Raw genomic sequence first — 19,436 nt, 5'->3', positions numbered from 1 at the left:
TCAGAACTGATTCGAAAGGGACTAATTTTTGTGTAAGTGCATTTAGACCCCTAAAGGACTAAAATTGCTCCTTTTTTTCTTAGACTGCAGTGTGGCGGCAGCGTGCACTTAGCCGTCCTATCTTCACCGTTTACATTTCATGCATCCGCAACGAATACCCAAGTAACTTACGAGACCACAATTTCTTCGCGGGCGCGTGCAAGCATCGTTTATTCGCGTCTTATATATTCTAGCAGTTACTTAACGCTTTCAAAGGTGCCGAAGCGCTCGTGAAATTGCAAAAGTTACGAAAGCTGCTCTTCCTCCGTTACGAAAGTGTTTACCGATTCCGAAGAAGCCGCTGCGCAGTATACCTCTAAGAAGATTCTCTCCCAGAACCCCCCCCCCCCCCACTTCACAATAATGCTCACTTTGTCCTCACTTTTTCGTGACATTACTTTCCTAATCCGAAAGAATTAGATGAAACAAAAAACTGAACAATGTGGAGACGAGAGTCCCGACGGAGTCGATTCTGGCTACTCGAATATATATAGACTGGGAATAAGCCATGTTCCATTCGTACCGTTTGCGGTTGGTATAACACATTAGCCACCGCACTTGGATTATACAGGGTGTTCAAAATTAAGCTTTCATTAGCACTTTATAAATAGGCGAACAAAAGAAAACTGGCTGCTATTTTTCTGTTCCTTGAGTAAGAAACAGGTGCTACATAATTAACAGCACCTGTTTCTTATACAAGTAGCGTAAAGTTATCATCCGGTTTCCTGTCATCGCTGTGTTTGCGTAGCGCTCGTGAAAGCTTAATTTTGAACACCCTATATTTATTCATTTATTATCAATACCCTACTGCTCCACTTAAGTGCCAATATGTTGTGAGATCTTTTCAGGGTGATCTCTATGAAGCTGTGTCTTCCTCGCTCTTTGTTTGTGACGTAGCATTTACGTGTTTTCGATCGTTAACGTGGGGGTGACTGTTACCTTGACAACGACACAAAAAGGAAGGGGAGTCACCCTTTACTTCTGTTTGTGACTTATGAACGAAAGAAGCTCCATTCTACCCTTTCCCTCTCCTTCTGGAGGAGGTCGGCAACGCGGGGCGCGCTCTCATTGGTCTCCGCAAACTATTTGTCCAACCATCGTGGGAGTTCGTTTGAGGAGATTAATCCGAGGCCTCTCCGCATTGTCGGGATTCTCGCAAGGGAGAGGGAAAGCGCACGTTGCGTTTTCTTCTTCTTCGATCGATCATAAATCGCGAGCGACGCAACCTGTGAATCCCTTTCCTTTTGTGTTGGTATCAGGGTAACGCCGTCTTTCATTTCACGAGGACATTCTTGCACGATGGTGCCCCTCAACGAAATTTCAGGTAAGGTTTTGGCGTTACGGTTTGGTGTAGGGTTCACTTAACTTTTCTTTGTCTTTATGCAATAAAGGGGCAATAGAGTAAAAGTAATTCACGAAATTGAATTAGAAGTTTACCTGCTCCCGTGGGACTGTGGTTAGGATCGCTTTCCACGCCGAGACTAAGTCCTGCGCCCAATAAAGCGACCTCTCCAACAAAGATAGTCCCTTCTAATTTTTTTTATTGTGCCTTTGTTAGGCCTTAACCTCATTTCTGTCTCTAATCCGACAAATGTTGTGATCCGTACTTATCCAACACTACTCGTACTGCCGTTTCCGTCGGAGAAAATGATCGGGACTCTGAGCAAACACACCGGGCAATTCGAGCGGACCCGTGAAGGATAGAAACGCTCCGAAACATATGTGTCACGAAAACGTAATCCAAACGGATGCCGCGAACCCTGACGCTGGATTTAATGCTAACATACGGCTTTGCGCGAGCCGTTAACCTGACCCGATATTGAGCACATTGTCACCGTAACAAGTCAAAGCATTCGTTATGTGATGAAGGTTATTATACGATGGCGGTCATAACGTAAACACACCGTGTTCGCTGCGCCATATCGTCGGATTTACGGACACGGGTGTACCGTGAAAGCGCGGTACACTGTGAGACATTTGTGGGCATCGTGTTACTTCGTCATGGTGACATGTTGAATTATTATTGCAAAGGGGAAACCGCCGCAGTATGGCGATTTCTAAACTTGAAGTTTCTTGGGGATGAACTTCGTTAACAGGTTAAAATGCGAGACAGGTAAAGGTAATTCGAACGGGGATTTCTTCGGGGATTTTTCGCATGTAAACGTGACTTTCCTTTTTCGCTTTGGCGAGGCTAGCGTAGTTTTATCTAGCTAGTTTGTAGACGACATACGTGAAACACTTTTTTAATAACTGCACTGTACACATGCAGCTTAAGGTAGGGCGAGTCAGGGGAAGATGCCCATGCGGGGGAATGTGGTTGTCAACCTTAATTTCAAAAACCGAGTTCAAGGAATGTCGCCACCCTATAACTTCGTACAATGCAAACAGGAAAAGGAGAAGTGTGGCGCACGTGGCGGAGGCGTGTTGCAGCGCGCGGACGCTGCGCAACGACGCGTGTTAGGTAAAAGCGGCTTGTTGATTTGCACGAGATCTGCTTCAAGCGTCCATCTTGGCAGATATTTATTTTGAGGTGTTTCACTGATTGTATTCACGTAGAATAAGAAACAATATTTGTACATCCGTGTGGCGTTCCTCACAGGTGGCTGCTTACTATTTGGGCGGAGCTGTTGGGGGGAAAAGTGCCCGAACCAGATTCGGGATAAACTGGCCGCAACACGTTGGGTGGGATTCGCCCCTGGTGTCACTGGTCCGAGTGGACAGATCACAGCCGTTACTTATTTTGCTTGACGACTCCTGTCAGCATACTGGCCGGGACGTTTGTTAACTGACTGCCGGCGGCCATCAGAAAGAGAGCATTCAAAGTTTTAATGCCAAACAACTAGGATTCTGACAATATGTTTTAAAAAAAAAAAAAGAAACATGCAACATTCGTAGGCATCTTACGTGGTGCAAACGGCTGTATCGCTTTCGCTATTTACAAATGTGAAAACGAAAAACAAATAAACTCCAGTCATTGTATTGGAGCAGAACGTATATTGTACAAACAAGAAATATTGTATATTGTCTGGGCGCTGTATGCACGGCACCGTTCCAGTATACTGCAAAAACATCCTCAAAACAAATACGGGCTGTTTTTCGAATGTTGCTATCAACATTAAAGCGAAAGGACAGTCAACTTCATTTTACGTTTTTATAATTCAACACTTGAATAGACGTAAGTCATCACGCAAGACACCCGTGGACGGCCGTCAAGCTGGATTTACGCAAAGAGCAATTCGTTTATTCGTACACATGCGCCAATACAACGCAATTTGAACTAGTGGAATGGAATGCAACCTCAGCCATCCATACTTCCGCGAAAGGCTCTAAATTTATCGCAAGATCTCTCACGTAGTCCATCCATGTGTAAGCCGCCACTAAAAGATGTATCAGACGTTAGATATTCTCTCTTCCACAAATCATGTTGGTTCGTAGACTGTTTCAACGCTGCAGTAACAACGCTATGTGTGCGTCTTTGTTTTTGGGTGGGGCGGTCCAACGTCGAATTCACTGTTCATCTCATCTGTCATCGTCAACTAGCTGTCATCGTCTGTCTCGTCGAACTCACTGTCTGACACGCGTCTGAAAACACAGAATAAGCAAGTTGGAGAATGCACACAAGTGCACCATGAAAAACATTACGTGACAATGTGCAAACCGTGACGATTATTGTAACGCAAAAATAGAGATTAATGGGCAGGCAATATTAGACAGCCTCGACAACGGCGGCGCTTGTGTTGTGAAATTAATTTTACGCCCCCGAAGGGCATTTACGAAGGGCATTAGCGCCGAATGCTTCGGGACATCAATTAGCATCGCTTCAACACCTTCGGGTTATTAATTAAACTCAAAGGCGCGCAAGCGTCGTTTTCCACTGGTCTAGATGCACGGGGCAACATGTGCAGCGAAATGGGAGACCGAAAAAAAAAAAAAAGAGAGATCTTGTCCCACACAAAACTTCCGCGTTCGATATTGCTATAGAGCTGGTTGAAAATTCATTCATCAGCGCTTCGTGTTTCGTGCGGCGCCGCAAGTTTCAAATGCGCCGAATATTCGATATTTAATGAAGTAGAAATTTCGCGCTGAAGCGCTCGCGCTGCCGTTATGTGATAGAGAAGTTATCGAAATCGCGTAATCAGATTGCGGGAAGTCGTTAGAAAAGTTGGGGGGAAAGTTGACTTTAGCGTCGGTAAGTTGTGATGGGACGGTCAGCAGTGCGTGAGGTTGTCTAAAATTATTAAAAAAGTAAAAACACGGAGTAGAAATACAGTTTCAGAAAGTGCACGTATCGTGGTCTGGTTTTTAAGGGATGAGTCCCTACGCGGCAGTAGGTCGAATTAAACAGGTGGCCCGTCATAATGAGGAAAGTTTTGAAATATTGTAACCGAGAAATCGAGATGCTCAAACCGTTTTGCCTTGAGCCCTATTGATGAATGGAGGAGCTTTCATTGCGCAAGGTTTAGATACGGAGGTATTTATCTCGCCCTCGATTGAACAGCCGATTGACTGGTTGATTGATTATTTATCTCGCGTCACCAATAAATGTTTACCTGCTTTCTTCTCCGCTAATCTCTTGTGGCATTGTAGGACGTTATGCACGCCTACTTATCGCATCAGTACACTGAAAGCGTTGGACGCAAATTCGCGCATATGTATTGCACAATAAAGTAATTATTTTTTTGTAAGTTTAAATATGGACTACGGAATTTCTGACGAGAACGTTAATTACAGTAATAGGCCTAAGCATATAAGATGAAGGACAGTGTAGCATACTTCCCTGTTGTATTGAATTTAACTGTGACAAAAGAGAGAGAGAGAGAAAGAAAATAAGAAACTGAACGCCTTATCCTGCTGCTCCGAACCCCACTCAAGCCTGTGAACTCAGTCGTGCAATCGCATTCTTCTGTGCCCCACTCTCACCCTCAACGCATTAACCTCATGCTTTCCTTTTAAAGTCATCTACTGTGATCTATCTCATCATTCTTTCGCCGTTTGTTAGTCATCTTTGTTTTGTCATCTTTGTCTTTAATCTACCTCATCCTTCTTTCATCATTTGTTAGTTTATCCTTTATTTCCTAATTGTTTTTATTTTTATTTATTTCCTATTTCTCAATTTTCTTTCTTTATTTATTTATTTATTTCTGGAATAGCAAGCCGACGTCTCGTTTGGCTTACCTTTCCACCGTTTTTTTTTCCTTTTCGTCTAATAAATATGTCCCCCCCCCTCAAGGTAGTGCATGGATGTACAGCACTTTGCGCGCAATCTTGAATCACTCCGAATTCGTGCAAGGGATCGTGTCCTCAAGTGTTATATAGGAAAACGCACAAGGAGAAGAAGCCTCGCTTGATTACGGCAGTGAACTTTAAACCTGGAATAAACGTGTAAAAGCAAGTCACCGTGTTCTTTCGGTTAGAGTAGTCAGCGCTCGCTGCTAGTAACCCCACATCGATTCCCTCCACCTGTTCTTTTTCATAAACATATACCCCCCCTCCCTCCCATCGATTCTACACATCCTTCGAGAAATGTAACCTCGAGGTAACGACGATGAAAGCCTACACTCTAAGTGCTTCGTTTTCCTCCACTTCCCAAGCTTTGACCGTATAATACTGTTAAGACTGCTGACAGCAGTTCTCGCTAAGAACGGGACATCTGCACCGGCGACGAGAAGGAGAAACCTATAAAAAGATCTCTATATCCGGGCTCGAAAGAAGGTTTCTTTCTTTCCTTCTTTCTTTCTTTTTTCATTCTCTTTGTTTTCTTCTTTTTCATCGTCCGTTTCAGAATCAACTCAAAACAACATTAGCCCTCGGCCTCGTAACTAGAGACGATCAGAATGCGCAAGCGAAGCGCGCACACACACACACATACACTTCTTCTCATGAGTACAACCGTTGAGGAAAAGAGAGACAAGAACCACTCACAGGCTGATGAAGGGAGAGAGAGAAAAATACAGAGAGAGAGGGGGGAAAGGGTAAGGGAAACTGTGCGAAAACTGAGGTACACGACTAGAAACCGAAACCATGCGCCAATAAATTCCGAAAGCGCAGCGACCCGGCTTACCGAGCCTCAAAGCGGGACTCATTTTTCAGAGCGCCTTTTACAATTTCCCGAGGATGCGGAGCACATACTCCTAAATTGCATCGTCCAGGGAGGCCTCCTCGCAGTCGGAAAAAATCCTCACAAGAAGGAGCGCGGCGGTGGCAATAAGCGCAAATACAAGACGTTAGAAGAGGGGGGGAAGAGTAAAAAGAAAATAAATAAAGGGGAAAAGCAGACACAATTTCCTTTCGCTGTGTAGCAACAACAGGATGTTGGAAGATGTGTTTGACTTGATCCCTATAATGGAGCCGAATCAGCGCCGTAACACTTCGCCGAATGTCCATCTGTATACGGTTGCAGTGTTCGCTGGATTGCGGTGCCTCATCCTAGCGTGGCTGCAATATATATATATATATATATACGTATATTTCGGTTATGCAAATTAAAGTGGCGCTACGAATTGGAAAAAAAAAGTCCTAAGAGTCATGGCTTCAATAAATATGACTATTCAAAAATTCTTATCATATTTTAAGCCTCAGCCACTGTCATTACGGCGTATTGCTGACGTTATGTTCTTTTAGAAATGCATCCACTCTATTCTTGATGCTCGCTGTCTCCTCAGCCGTATTAACTTTCGTTGTTGTACTGGTACTACGCGTCATACACCGTCTTTCTACGTGCGTAACTTCTGTCTAAATGATCCCCTAACGCGTTGCCAGACGATGCTGAACTCTGTACGCACATCATGTGACGTGTTCTCTACTTCCTACGTGGCATTCAAGCGTGACATTACGGTCTCCTGTGTATCGTAGTGTATCATAGTTAAGTGCGTTCTGAGTACCTGTGTTATCACATTATTATCATTGTTAGTGTTATCATAGTTTAGTGCATTCTGGTTACCTGTGTAATAGCCTAGCGCATTGCGGCTACCTGTATCCTCTATTGATTCTTTCAAAATCTTCTCTTGATTCTTCCCGCAAAACTTCATAGTTTCGGATTCTCCAAGAGTGGCTGACGTGACTGCGACCTCTGACGTATGTCGCCTAGCAATGGCGCGCGCACCTTCCCGATCTCCACTCTCCGCCCCATGTGGGTAAGCTACCGCCAGCAGGTGTATATATGTGAGCAGACGGAAATCGACCTTCGCGGAGCAATATATTGCAAGACGGGTGGCAGATTGCGGACACTGTGACGTCATACTTACGTCACACGCGTTGATTGCAATCGCACAAATTCGACAGGATCCCGAAGACACGTGACTTAGTGGGTCGTGGCACTCTACTTTCTTCAATTTATTTCACGTTGAGGAACAATTGAATAAAGCGTAATGATGTTTGGAATAATGTATGCGAACTTCGTCGACGATATTTGCAATGAACAAAAATGACAACAACAAAAATGACGTTTGCAATAATGAAAGCCAAAACGTTGTAATGTCCTGCTTAGCTAGTTGTAAACAGGCATCACTTGCTCATATCATGCTTGCCTTGTGTGTGACAGCAATGCAAACAAAAATATCATTTGCGTTGAAACTGTGCAGGGTGTATATTATGAAATGGCATTGACAGGTGCGCTTGAAGTGTTACGCATAACAGTATTACTGCACTCTCGTTCGTTGCATTCTGGCTGAACAATGTTTAGTCTTCAATTACGCTGGATAGCAATTTTTGAGTGACTTAGTGCAGGATAAAAGGGTCTTTCAGCAAAGACGTACGATCTTTCATTCCCCAGGATAAGTTGTTGTTGATGATGATGATGATGATGATGATGATACGAGAAAAAATGGAGATGCGAGTCCGCTCGCCGTGGGACACGCTAATCCAGGTCTAGTAGAAAAAGAAAAGAAAAACAAAAAGAGACGACAGAGCTCTGCTATGCTCTTAACGAAGGTGATGAGTGAGCGCTGTGCACCCTGACGATGAATCGCGGGTCATTGGCCCGGCACTTTCACGACATCAAAGGGTCGGATATCATGATGGTCCAGGGATCTTTGATCTTCGAGAAGAATATGTTCCGAGTCTTCACGCACATCACACGTTGAACACAACGACGAAGGATGGGCGCATATCTTGAATAGAAATGCGTTGACCAATGGAACATTGAGTCGGAGTCCGTGAAGCAAAGCTTCGAGCGGCCCGGACATCCGTGAAGGGTTTCGGTAACGCAGGTCCAGGTCCATTCTGCGCAGCAGCGACGTTGGCTCTGGGGAATTCGACGACTGTCTCCGAACTGAACGACGCTGGATGACGCACAACATACGTTTCGCGTCCTCCGAGGTAAAATATATCTTTTGCGTGGGACCTCGTTGGTGAGCATCACGTGTCCCTCTGTCAGCAGCAGCATCATTTTCAGCAATGCCGACGTGACCGGTTTCCACTGGAGCTCGCTTGTCGTACACTATGACCACAAGGCCACTGGAGGCCACAGGTGCGAGTAGTGCTTGAAGGCCGCTCTTGGAATCAGAAAGGATTGACCAGTCACTATGTGTTGCTTGGATGGCAATGTGCTGGACGGCATTGAGAACCGCGTACAGCCCTGCAGCCGTTGAAGACGTCTGGTGCGATAAGCGCACAGCATGGCGGACACTGGAGCCCAGGATGACGAACGCGCAAGAACATTCAGTGGTATTGGTGGATGCATCCGTCAAAATCATCGTCCTTTCTGCATGCCTTGTGATATGTTCCAGAGTGAGCTGCTTAAGAACTGGCGTTGGAGTCGATCCCTTATTCGTTATACCAGATATATCCACGATAACATCAGGCTGACGAAGGATCCATAGCGGGCAGCTTGGGATGCGCAACGCTTTCCTTCGCGGAATTTCATGAAGCAGCGGGATTACGAGCCTAAGTATGCCAGAGTTAATGCGACATAGGATAGCCCTGGCAAGCGGGGGACGTCGATGACGGGTTACAAGACGAGTGCAGTAAGGCAGGGCTTCAACATTTCGAAGTGTAGGTATGGGTGGTTCCTTCGCCTTGGCTAAGGCTGTTATTCTGGGTGTTGCGGTTGCGACTCAGAGGCACAGCTTTAAACTTTTAGTCAGGACTCGCTGCAGAATAGTTTCAGGGTTGCACCTCGCGGTCGCAATGTCTTCGTCTTAAATTCCTGTTCTGAATTTTAGATAAACCCAGTGTGATGACGCCTAGGACATGAGTACGCGCGAATTTGAGGGCACTGACAACAATCCATCTTTGACTACGTTTTTCAAGAATACAACGTGAACCGGAGTAGGGAGCAAATTAGCACTATTTCACTTAGTTTGGAGCAGAATGTTCCCGGTAACACGAGCACACAATCTGGAACCTTCTGCGACATCCTTTAAGTCCCACAACGCCATTTCACAGTAACGACAGTAATAGTGCAAAAGCTGGTGTATCCGCGTTACTATTACATGTATCCCGAACAATGTCGAGAACAATGCATTCGAAAACGTCTCCTCTGCCTTATAGCCCCGCACGCATTAGGCCTAATGGCATGGTGTATAGCAGTATGGTGTCCAAGAAACGAAATCCTAGTCCCGATGGCGAAACAGAAGACAGGCGGAAAGCGCAGATGAGGCGTCTGCCCACTCGACTGTGTTATTCGTGAAAGGAGCAAGCGTCAGAAGCGAAATCTCATTCCAATCCAATCCGATACATATAAATACAGGATAGCATGCTGGAGTTCGATATTTCACATATCATGCTTGACTGTCTAGTTCAACACGTACCGCGCTTTAACCTCAAATCGAGCGGCGTCTAGACTGCGTCGTCTGCTACGGAATTTGAATAACTTGTCCTAGCATTTTTTTTTTCTTTTGAACCTTCGTACGCATTTTCAGTCGCTTTTGAAGTTAACGCGACTGGAGAGGTTATTGCGTTTTCTCCCGCGCAAAGCTTGTATGTATACGGTTTGAACGTTGCGCAAATGTCGCACACGGTATAGGCCTTTATAATGAGCTCCGCTATATTTCTAACACTTTCTTGCTGACAGCTGTCGAACAGACGTGAGAAATCGGGGTGCGAACAAACCTCGTTACCCATCATGTTACACGAAAGAAGTCGAACACTTGAGTAACTCTAACACGATTAGGAAAAAAAAATGATCTTCGATCATTGTGCAAAACGCCTTTAAATGCGGTAACTTCATAGGGCCATTTATAGGGCATGTGGTGATTAGAGTGGTGACTACAGAAAACATGCTTCGTGTGCTTAGCATTTATGCGCGTAAGCATTATATGCTACACGAACCTTGTGAAAGTTTTTTTTAGTATTATTATGTGTTAGCGCCGCGAAGCAACTGTAGCTATGCAACAACCACTGTTTCTTTACAATTAAATTCTTTTTGAATATCAATTCAAAGCAGAACGCCCACACAAAAAAAGCACCGTTAATTTTCCCGAAGACATCCGTTGATCACGCGGCATTACTCATGCTGCAAGCCAAATGAAACTTGTTCGCTAATACAAACGGCTCCTGGGATTAATCAAGCTTCTCCTCTTCCTCCGTTTTCGAGCCCAATTTTTGAGATGGCACCGAAACTCGTGGAAACGGAAGGCAATCTCATTTAGAGTATAACGAAGACTAGGAGGAAAGTTTTCATTAGCTGTTAATTAAGAAAGAAAGAGTACGGGCAGTGATTTGGGGGGGGACGCATTGGGAAATGGCTGTATATAAGGTGAAGCTTAGTTAACGTATTTACTATGCATCGCATAGTTTTAATGCGAGATATATTCCACGACGTAGAGGTCATGATGTTGATTGTCGATTCCGGGTTCCCAGGTACCGTCTGTGTAGTTTAGCCAGCACTGTTTCTTCTGCGCAGCGCGAGCATTATTATTCCGAGTTTTTTTTTTTTTTTTACTTAGTTTTGAGTCCCATTGTTGGTGAGACTTAAATGTTCGCTAAACAAAAGCTGCTCGGGAACGACTGGTAGGCAAATGTCGTGCCATTAATTAAACGTCATAATGAGTACGAAAACTATATAAGTACTCAGATAGAAAGGATGTGCTTCATAAGGAGCAAGCTTCATGAATTGTGAAGTCATTATGCATAGAGGAGATGTGCTGTTCGGGAACAAAAAAAAAATGTGTGGTAAGAGAAGGGAAAGGAGGAAGAATCAATCAGACCCTTTCCCAACGCAATTCATTCAATTGATCAAACATTGTTCGACAATGAAATTGGCACTCACTCTTCGCACACGGTACTGTGTCGGACGAGGTTGTCCAATATCATCTCAGCTGCCCATTACGTCTTAACACGTTTCCTCGCAGTACTTTTATGCGCACGACTGCATCCATTAGAATGGATTGTCTGCCGCTGCCCCCACTAGATAAAGCGCTAACTGGATAATGCGACCAGGGTAAGGCACCAAGGCGCAATAAATGTCCGCTGGACTGTCGTCACGGTGTCGAGTTTTCGTATAGTGTAGTCTAGCAGACCGTTGTCGAGTGCGTAAAGCTAATTCGTCCGCTTACAATCCGGCTAGCGCTAGCAGCGTACACGACACTTTCAGTAAAGTGCAATATATCCTACCACGTCAGCGTGTGGGCTTCGAAACATTCCACAGCCGTGCGGTCAACAACGGATACCCTCTTTTCTCCCTTTCGAAGAATGAACGAATAATAATAATTTGGAGCCGATTTGCACGTAAGGTGGGTCAGCCTATATTGGACTGACGATATGCCGTAGTCGTGCGTCCTGGGCCAGCTTCGCAGAAAATTGTGCCAAAGCGTCTTAGGAAAACCCACGGAAAACACCCGGACAGTACAGACACCTCCAGAAGACACCTAAAAGACACGCAGAAGACACCTCCGCCACGTCGACATATAAAATCAAAATAGCTGTCTGTTTCAGCCAATCGCCGCGGACGATTTCAAACACGGGCTTTCTGTGGCTACAAGTGGCTTCCCATGCGGCTGGTGGCGGCTCGTTTCCATAGCTACAGCCGCTCAAAGGACGATCGTGATTGGCGGTGTCTTAATGACTACGTCACTTGGTTTAAGCGATCTGTGTTCAGCGGGCCAGCTCGCGTGGCTCAGTGGTTGTCGTGCTGGCCAGGTCACGTCGAGACTTTGAGGTACCCGGGATCGAATCCCGGTGCCGGCTGTGCTGTCTGGGGTTTTTCCTGGGTTTTCCTCAGACACTTTCAGACATATGTCGGCACAGTTCCCTTAGAAGTCGGCCCAGGACGCACATTCTCGCAGGGCGTCAGTCGTGACGTTGCCCACCTCTGTGAGGCCGACAACGGCCAGCCCTTTCACCAGCAGCACCACCACCACCACCTGTGTTCAGCGATGGCGTTGCTGCAATACACGAACAATGTCAACCTGTGAAACACGGCTACACCGAAGGTTGCGTCATTCGCCTTGTCTTTTCGTTCTGCGTGGGGAAGGATGTGAGAAAGGCATTTATATATTTGGGGACCATTTGTCATTCTGGCCGTAGCTGTTCAAATTTTTCCATCGCGAGCGAATCCAGCAACGCTTGTTCGCTGTCTAATGCCGTTGCACTTTTATGGCCCATCCCGCGCTATTCGAGCGGGAATCCGATGAAAAATGAGGTCTGCGCTCATGAGAGAGTACTAAGTATTCGCTGTTTCGTGGCGCTATAGGTGTTGGAGCGTTGGCGTGACGAAGGGCTGCCAGTTCCGCAATTGATCGCTTTAAAACTTCGCGCAAGGATTAGCTTTCGACGCTTAAGAGTGTTTCATATTATCATGCTGTAAAATGGCGCTCTGTACGTTGCTGTATCTTCTCAGTAGCGATCGACGTAATGTGGTGTGCATTCATTTGAAATTATTTTTACGAATACAAGGACGTTCCTTACAAACTCAGCTTATGTATGCCCCCGCAAAGGGCCCTTTTCAATAAGTGAAAGTAATTATGACGAATTTTACTCAAACTGTACTGACTCTAACATAGTATATACCCGTATCCCCCTCCTAGTATCTATACGTATATTCCATACATATTCGTGTCATTCATACCTACTCACACCTGTGTATGGTGCCACTCCTGAAACAGCCCATAACATCTTTGTAATGTATTTGTTGTTGTTCAATACATAAACAACGTAAGGAGAAGTGTGATAACTTCAGCTGGTTATATAGACGATACGTTCAGTTGATTTCTACTGCACTTACGTCTGATAGCTTTACGTAGAAGAGCATAGCATGAACCGTGGCCCAAATGCTCGTGCGGTGTGCAAAACGTGCTTAAATTGTTTCCTCTTTGCAAAGCTATGCGTTTTTGTTCACATTTATTCAATTATCCGCTTCCTCACTCTGTGCATAAATTAGAGAGCTTTCTTTTATGAATGAGCTTGAAATTCGAATTGAACTTGAGGGTCGGTACTTAAAATGGACGCTATGCACGTGCATTGCCATAATTACTTTTCTTTCACCTTTTACAACTCAGCATTGCCCGTGCAATACCCATTCCGTGGACGCTTTAATCGATACAGATACGCTTACCCTTGCGCGTCTGGTTGCCTCGCAGAAGGGCCAAAACAAAAATAGACGTACTGTTCGAATCCGTCATGCTATGAATGCATCGATGTGAAATGGCCGTCGCTGCAGGCTCTTCTCTGTCGACGTCTCATTATTCCTCCATCTGTCGAGCGCTATTCGGCGAAGGGCGAACTGATTTCGCGCAACCACGCCGGCGTCAATTTGAACGTGTGAAGGAAGCTGCACATCAATAAATACCCAACTGAAGCCACGCGGATAAATTTTAGGAAATCTATGAACGAGTGCTAGGTGGAAACTTGACGCAAAGCAGGCGCACGCAAGAAGGAAGAAAAGCAAAGAAGGTGCACGCAAATTTGCAAACGGCTCTCGCTTTTTTTTTTTTTTTTTTCACTTCTGAGGAGGGGTGTTTGTGTGCTACTCTTAGAAATGAACTTCACCACATAGCACGCTCCTAGCCAACCATCATCTCGAATGATATCGTTATCTGCCCTGATTTGTTGAAAACGGGGGGTGTACGCCTTTTCTGTGACACTTATGCTGTTCATAATTGTCACAAAAAAGGCGTACGCCCCCCGTTTTAAACAAATCAGGGCAGATAACGATATCATTCGAGATGATGGTTGGCTAGCAGCGTGCTATGCGGTAAAGTTCATTTTTAAGAGTGTATGTCTACACTTAAATGGGTACGAATGTCTGGAAACTGTGTATCAAAAGAAGATGATTTACGCATGATTAAACAAGCGTGTCGCTTCTGCTTCGCTAAAAAAAAAAAGAAGTTGTTATCTGGGGAGTAATTACAGCTTCTAGTCTCATAGATTGCAATTACACTCTAATAACAGAGTCGTTTAATAAATTTTCTCAAACAACAATAACAGAGCTTCAACACATAGCACGCTGTGCGCCAACCATTGCCACGAATGATAGGGTTATCGCTTCTGATTCGAGGAGAGAGAGGGACGTACGCCTTCTGTGACAATTTGAATATATGGTAATTGCCACAAAAAGGCGTACGCCTCCCTCTCTCCTCGAATCAAAAGTGATAACCCTATCATCCGCGGCAATGGTTGGCGCACAGCGTGCTATGCGGTGAAGTTCTGTTCCTTTCAACATCACCACCACCACCATCTGTTTTTAGAGTGTACTCTCCGTTTTAGTCCCCAGACATTTGCTCCCCAGACTTGCTACACTCCTAAAAATGACCTTCACTACATAGCACGCTCCTTGCCAACCATCGTCTCGAATGAGATCGTATATCTGCCCTAATTTGTTGAAAACGGGGAGAGTACGACTTTTTTGTGACAATTATGAACAGTGAGTGAACATAAATAAGTGTCACAAAAAGGCGTACGCCCACCGTTTTCAACAAATCAGGACAGACAACGATATCATTCAACGAGATGGTGGTTGGCTAGGAGCGTGCTATGCGTTGTTATGGTGTTAGTTACAAGCAAAGTGTAACCTGAGAAGTAACTTGTGTACTTAGATAATTATGTTAAATAAAATATTCTGATCAGTTCATTTCTAAGAGTGTGCCTTACATTTCAGTTGATCGGAGACAACCGCCAGCACACAGGTGGTGTGATATGTGTGTTCGAGATTCCTCTCGCCCTGTGCAGCTCATCGCTTGTTGTCGATCGACTCCCAGCCTCGCCGTAGGAGACCAAGGAATATATGCTCCCAACCGCGCATATTACCATATAATACCACCTATTCCGACCTGCGCCTTATCTCATCCCATTCCATAATGCTCCACGCTCTGGGATGATAATAAAGAAAACCCCTTATCCTCACCACCAATCGCCAATCTCACGCCACAAGCGATCCGTTCTTTATTGACCTCACGGCGCGCGCGTTCCTCATATCCCTATACACAGCTTGGCCACTCGCGCATCGATGACGAATGACTTCTTCAGGACAAGCAGCAAACAGTTCGAACGCGGGATCCAAACAGGAGCGGCCCTTCAATTCTAATATGACGCTTACAGGAAGGAAGCCCCTAGCAGGGCCTGAGCACACTTCGCGCGATTCCCAATTCTCCGCATGAGTTGGCCGAGGGCCTTCGAGTCGCCATCCTTTAATATCGGTCCACAACAAGGTGCAGCTATGGTTTTCTTTCTTTTTTTTTCTCTCTCTCTCTCTCCTTCCATCGCTTGAGCTCAGAAGCACGTTTGTGGAACGTCAAGGTCGCCGCTCCACTTCGCCCAGGATAACGCGAGGGAAAGAAGGGAACCATTTCAGGCAGGATCCCGGAGAAGTCGTTGAAGAGTGACGACGCTTGCATGGTGGCTGCGGTCGTGTCGTGGGGTTGTGGAGGGGAGGAGGGGGGGATTGTTGGATTGCTCAAAATTCTCACGGTGAACTGTCCCGTCACTCTTCGAGATTTTTGCTTCCCTTTTCCTTTCTCCGCGCTTCTTGTAGTGACGTCGATCGAATATAGGATATGAATTCTTCGGAATCTTTCTTCGCATGCGGAAAAAATAATGGCGGCTTTTTTTCTTTCTTTCTTTTTTTCTTTTTGCAAGAGTTCGTGCCGAAGCTTTGCATTAGTAACGCTTCTTTGAGAATGTAGTCTTGATGTTCATATATAAACCCACTATCGTGCTCTAATGTTCTACGATCTCCCTTTTAGCATAACATTTACTTATATATTTCCCTCTCCTCTATTCTCGTGTAATACGACTCGTTCCTGTGTATTTTAAGGGTTGAATGTGGTTACATATTAATGGCGCCGCCGCACTCCAGTTGAAATTTCTCAAGTACGCATGCATTTTGAGAGCGCTGTACTACCGTGTGATGTGTTGATGTGGTGCATTATGTCTTGCAATTTGCCAGTGCATTGTAGAACATGTGGTTGTGTATACCTTTGTTCCATGAAACCACCGTGTAAGCGACATAGCGTAACCAATTAGACAGAAAAATATTCGATGCATTTTTGATAAAAGAAACAGAAGATAAATGGATGTGTCAGCAGCCCGTCTGTTGACTTGCTGAAAGAAAAGAGAATGTTCTTGAGGCAAAGCACTTGATGATAAGCAGCCACACAGTTGGCACGGGGTGCAAGTTTGTGACGTCAGAGTTTCCGGTATTTTCCATTTATGTGTACAAGTCAGTGAAAGCACACGTTGAGACTTCGCAGTTATGTTGTTGTATACCTTACTGCGTCGTCTTTTGCTGCGAGTGCTACATGATGATATAACAAACTACCCCGTTTCTGTAACGTCAGTACGTGTGATGTGTGGCATCTTATCGTCGTCCTCTTTCTAGAACGCAAGACTTCCATGTGGACAACGAACTGACACTCTGTGGGGGATGTGATAGAAGAAGAAAAAGAAAATGGGGACGTAACTCACGACAAAGGGTAAGTCACTGTGTGGGTAATCTGTTTAAAGAAGTAAAGCTAAAGTTTAAAGACAAAAAAACACTAGTGCTAGTTCTTTTCGGGACTAGATGCAACCCCTTTCAGGATTAAATGATCGCTAGTGTATGCCAAATCTAGGTACCATTTGCAGTATACTGGGGGAGTGAATTTCTGGGTTAGACGAGTAAAATGGGGAGTTATTGTTTCCCAGTTTACTCTTTTTTTTTTCTTTTTTTCTCTCTTTTTCATTCGGAGCGCAGGTTTGGTACGGATGACAATTTAGAGCAGGCAAACGAGTCTAGCATGAAACTTGTGAAATGCAAGCAAGGAATGATTGCCAAAACGCACAAAAGAGTCCACAAAGAGAAAAACCCATGAACCTTATCCGTTTTCGCTTCCACATTCTTCGACAGAACTCCGATATTTTTATTTCCGTTTTTATTTATTTTTTATTGTGTCGCCAATTCAGCGTGCGAAGGCGCTGCGCGAAAACAGCACTCTTCATGTTCGTGAAACCTACATCTCCGTGTTTGCTTCTCTTTTCTCCAATGACGTACAATATAAGAGCCCTTCTCTCTTGCTCCATGGGTTGCGACACAGAGCAGGTCTCCATCTACTGACACAAATCCTAAATCTTTCCTGACACATTCGCATCTTCCAGCGCGATCTTTACAAATAACGTCTCGATACTAGAGAAAGGAGGCGGCTATGGTTACTGCTGCCCGAGTCACTATTGATGCTGAATCTCTCTATCAAACACCGAAAGGACCCCCCCCCCCCCCATCTTCGACAAAGCGTGAGCCAATAAGAGCCTTTCCCTATTGTCTCCGTCTCACATAACTGGGTTCGAAACCCTGTCACTTTTTTCCTCTTTCTACTTGCGTTGATTTGCTTCGTATTGTTTCTCTCTGCAACTTTTGCATTCAAAGGTTTCGAAGTATGCCCTGCCGTTCTGAGCATAAACATGAACGTAAACATGCTCAGAACAGTTTCGTGCTCTTTCCTGATTGGTTGTTAAAATATAAAGTGTACGCCTTTCTGTGTTAATTAACATATACCCAAATTAATACTGACACATAAAAGAAAGGCGTTCACGTCTTAATTATTATTAACATCATTAAAACAGAATTACACTTCATTGTTCATCTTACGATGCCCATGGACACGGCGGAAAAATGACCCGGGACGCCACCACGATGAAACTTTATGGGCGACTTCCATGTACAATGCTTGCCTGCTGACAAATACATATACAGATGTATTAAGAAAATTTATTACGTTATCGGATGGCCGGAGGCAATTGTACAGTAAAGAAGACAGCTCTTTCCCGTGCGCATGCGTGTGTGTGTGCGTGCGCGCGTTTGTGTGTGTGTGTGTGTGTACCTCCTCACACGTGCATCGTTTCTTCCTACAGACAGGTAGACAGTAGATGATCCCACAACTCATAATCTGCGAAGCATTCGAAGTGACGAGATGATGCAATGCAACGAATTCTTTACTTCCCTATTAATTTAACCATTCGACGGCTCGACGTATGCAGTACATTGCACCAGTTCACATCCCGAGTAGGTAATGTAATCACGCCTTCTACCGAATCCACCCTCTTTCTTTCTTTCTTTGTCTTTTTTCTCGCACGGAAAGCATTTCCCTCGATGGCACCAATGCCACGGAAATATCAGCTATGCTTCCCTTTAACCCTCCAGCGCAGTAGCTGAAGTAGAAAAAGTGAACTTTAAAAAAGCGTAGTTCGTACTGCTACTTAGTGCCCCTAATGACATCATTAATTCGTAGCGCCAACCTTAAAAGCGTGGTGTCCTAATTGGAGACGCTGCTCGCTTTATTTTTCTGTTCATACTTCCTGCTGCCGGAAAACAGTCTGAGAAGATCACCGTTGAAAGCGATTACGGCAGTGTAGAGGAGGACGTTACTGACAGTAGGGGGGGGGGGGAACCAGATAAGGCGGGCATCACTAATAGCAGCAAGAGCAACGGGTCGATGTCACTGGATATAGCTCTCACGGACGACTAGGAGATGTAACGTGGAAAGGGGACCCCCGAAGGGGAGGGGCGAACGCCCACACGTGCGGAATGTTTATAGGTCGCACCATTAGACTTTTGGTGCTTCCATAGTCTTACGCTTTTAACACGGAACCTCACAACATAAAACGCGGAAGGCCTATACAAGTTATGTTTCTGTGTACCAGGTCTGTACGCCGCTCATAGACACAGTTGCTTCGCGGCGCTCACACGGAACAACAAAAAAAGTTAAAGGCCTATACCTCGTACCACGACCTAGTAGATTATAATGACCATGTCATAATCGGCAACCCCTACACTCTTAAAAATGAACTTCACCACATAGCACGCTCCTAGCCAACCATCGTCCCGAATGACAACGTTCTCGTCCCTGATTTGTTGAAAACACGAGGAGGAGCCTATTTTGTGCCGTGCATAATGGGCACAAAATAGGCTCCTCCTCCCGTTTTCAACAAATCAGGGGCGAGAACGTTGGCATTCGGGACGATGGTTGGCTAGGAGCGTGCTATGTGGT

The 19,436-nt window shown here is 45.1% G+C and overlaps 1 long non-coding RNA gene across 1 annotated transcript in view; it reads left to right on the top strand.

The window, feature by feature from the left end:
* LOC135367034 (uncharacterized) overlaps nt 1–19,436 on the top strand; it is a 688,737-nt gene that overhangs the window by 642,870 nt on the left and 26,431 nt on the right. The window contains exon 12 of the long non-coding RNA XR_010414342.1: nt 16,793–16,886. This is a non-coding gene — a long non-coding RNA (uncharacterized LOC135367034). The remainder of the gene's footprint in view (nt 1–16,792; nt 16,887–19,436) is intronic.

The sequence above is a fragment of the Ornithodoros turicata genome, chromosome 8, assembly GCF_037126465.1.
Source record: "Ornithodoros turicata isolate Travis chromosome 8, ASM3712646v1, whole genome shotgun sequence".
Lineage (NCBI taxonomy): Eukaryota > Metazoa > Arthropoda > Arachnida > Ixodida > Argasidae > Ornithodoros > Ornithodoros turicata.
This window is presented reverse-complemented; position numbering and strand designations above follow the sequence as displayed.